This window comes from Octopus bimaculoides, chromosome 22 (assembly GCF_001194135.2).
Source record: "Octopus bimaculoides isolate UCB-OBI-ISO-001 chromosome 22, ASM119413v2, whole genome shotgun sequence".
Taxonomy (NCBI): domain Eukaryota; kingdom Metazoa; phylum Mollusca; class Cephalopoda; order Octopoda; family Octopodidae; genus Octopus; species Octopus bimaculoides.
The window spans coordinates 8090745-8094406 of record NC_069002.1 but is presented as its reverse complement, the minus strand read 5'-3'; positions in this window follow the sequence as shown (position 1 = coordinate 8094406).

The following is a 3662-nucleotide window of genomic DNA, read 5'->3' as shown; positions in this document are numbered from 1 at the left end:
TTAGATGTGTCAAGATATTTTGCCAGTTTAATTGTGGAGTTTTTGTAAAAGATTTCATATTGGATCAGGTCTTCAATTCCCTTATTATTATTATTATTATTATTATTATTATTATTATTATTATTATTATTATTATTATTATTACTATTATTATTGTGCTGGCAGAATCATTAGCACGTCGAACGAAAAGCTTACCACCATTTCGTCCGTCTTTACGTTCTCAGTTCAAATTCCACCGTGGTTGACTTTGCCTTTCATCCTTTCGGGGTCATGAAATTAAATATCAATCAAGTATTGGGGTCGATGTGCCCCCACCCGCCAAAATTTCAGGCCATGTTCCTATAATAGTAATAATGATAATAATAATAATAATTATTATTATTATTATTTGTTGTTATTATTATTATCATCATCACCATCATGGTTGTTATTATTAATCTTCATCGACGTCGTCGTTGTCATCATCATCGTCATCATCGTTATCATAATTTGATATCTACCTTTATATTTATCGTTGTTGTTGTTGTTGTTGTTGTTGTGACACAACAGAGTGACAAATTGATCTGACTCTGGCTTTCGGATTAGATTTCATACATTTGTCATTGAGCTTTGTAAAGTTTTCTGTGTGTGTTTGTATGTGAGTGTGTGTGTGTGTGTGTGTGTGTGTGTGTGTGTGTGTGTGTGTGTGTGTGTGTGTGTGTGTGTGTGTGTGTGTGTGTGTGTGTTAACCAACCTTACTGTGTTTATCGAGTACGGAATAAATTCCTGATCCGCTAAATCACCAAACTAATAAACAAGGAGACATCACTCAACTTCATAACCAACCCACTGTTTCCTGTGGGCGTTCCTGATAAAACAGAAAAATTACCTGGTAAACATTCACCGGAACCATATGAAATGTTTTCGAAAAACAAACACCTCTTCTGGAGCCAGTATTAAAATATGTGTATAAGGCGGTGAGCTGGACGAATAGTTACCACACCGGGAGAAATGCCTACCAGTATTTCGTCCGGCTTCATGTTCTGAGTTCAAATTCTGCCCAGGTCGACTTTACTTTTCATCTTTTCGGGGTCGATAAAAATACTACAATGAAAATATTTTTGTTTTTATTTCAAAGAACGTTGGGAAGGATTAGAATAAATGGAAGGAAACGAACGAATTTATCTGACACTCCAGTACATGCACGCGTGACTGAGTATGTTTGTGCATCTATCTATCTATCTATCTATCTATCTATCACGGGGAGATGCATTTGATTAAAATCGGAATAATGAGCTTAAATAGCACCCATCTTACATCCCCTTACAGGAAGACCAACACAACTTCAACTAAAACGTAAGGCTTTCTTTACCTATCGGTATTATTATACCACCATATACATTAATATATCCACTAATCACTTCTCCTACATCTCTCACACCATGAACTCTTAACATACTCCTCAACATTCTGAAGAGATCTGCCAAACCATTGGCCAGATTGAAACGTGCGTAAATGACTATTGCATAACATCCACAATGACTCATTACATAACTTCCACATAATAAAACAACGGCTAACTAGCCCAACAGAATTGCTTCTTCTTGTATTTGTTGCTCCATTCTCCACATATATATATATATATATATATCGTGTCTCAGGGTGCGTGTAGCATGCGTATGAGTCTATTGATGTATTTACGTACATATATATTTCTGCTAATTATATATATTTAATAGCGTGTGTGGCCCATGGTGTCGCATAGAAATCCACATAGCTCTGGAGACCATAAGGTTATTCCATAATTAAAGCCTGTTGCAGAAATAGAGATAAAATCATCCAAAATGATGGCGGAGAGCAGAAAGCCCAGTTGCTACCTCATATAAGAGTGAAAGCGCACTCGATGGTTTTCTTTCTAGAGACAGAAAGACAAATATAGAAGGAAGTCGACTGGCGATAACTATAATATATCAGCTTTCAGAGTAGACTATCAGGGCTACTGCCACTACTATTTCCCTTCGAGGTGTTACCCTCGTTAACCGATGTGCAAATGTTTCTTATTACGATACATAGCAAGCTAATCAATATCAGTCTTTCCTTCTCTCTTTTTTTGTCTCTCTTTCTCCCCCCTCTCCCTCTCTGTCTTTATTTCTCTCTCTCTCTCTCCCTCTCTCTCTCTCTCTCTCCCTCTCTCTCTCTCTCTATCTCTCTGTATATATATCTTCGAAACGTCGAGTTAGAATAGAGACAGCTGATGAATAATTCCAAGTGGCTTTCTGTTTTCCTATGTGTTCGTTCCATTGTCTGTAGTTCATTGTTCTAACGTCCTGTACCCTGATATGCATCTATATACACATGTAGATGAAAGTATATACATATATGTGTGTATACATGCATATATATTTTTTGTATTATATATATATAGGTAAATGATAGGCTTGCCTCAATCCTTCAGGGGTAGTCTGAAGCATCCAAGCAACCAGGGGATGTTTAAATCAGGAGGCACTCCTGGGAATTACCTGTGCGGGTACCGTCTTGGTTAGAGGACATCCAGAGGCAGGTAATTTATTGTTGTTGATATTGAAATTCCAATGAATGACCCTTGGATCTTGGTTAGAAACAGGTTCTTTCTCTATTGGCAAGAAATCTTGAAATAAAACTGAATAAGAACATACATACATACATACATACATACATACATACATACACACGTACGTACGTACATACAAACAGACACACGCAGGTATACATACATATATACGAACATACATATATACGATACATATATATGTAGATGTATGTTGATATTTATATTTATTATCTTACATGTGCTTGAGTGTACCCATTCATGCTAGCACATACCAATAAAAATAACATGCACTAAATCACACGCACAGACACACACACACATTCGCATACAAAACGCACACGCACAAAGTTATTCACACACGCACGCGCGCTAAAATTGAAATGCATACATCCTCTCATGTGCACTCGGCCACATACAGAATATATCGACCTCATTCACTTTCATTTTGCCTCTGCCCTCTCAGACCGCCATCACCCTCGTCTCAGGCGTGTCACTGCCACGTCATAGCTACGTCACAGTCACGTCATAGCCATGTCACAACCACATCCCTGTCACATCATAGCTAATTCCTCATATTATCGTCTCACTCCATATCATAATTCATTGCCAACTTCATCTTATTTTGGTTCCCCCGTTTTTTGTTTATCTATGTATTTTATGTTAAAGCTACAGCGACCCCTACCATCAAACCATTATCATCGAGTTAGCAAGTGTCACCACCGACACCAGTACAATCGGAAGAAACACCACCACCACCACCACCGCCACCACCGCCACTACCACAATCATCCCCATCACTACCCCAACCACCAGCACCATCACTAGAATAGCTATGAATTTCATTAACACCACCACCATCATCATCGCCCCCCACTACACCACCACCACTACCACTGCCACCAGGTTAACTACATTATCTTGTCAGACTTATAACCTACGTATAACTAACTGCCCAGCCCACAGACTGAAATATTTAATTAACGAAGAATTTATTTAGTAAGTTACGGCCCCTTTGCATAAAAAAAAAATAATAGTAATAAATCATACGCACGCGCGCACACATACATATACACATTACACACACACACACACA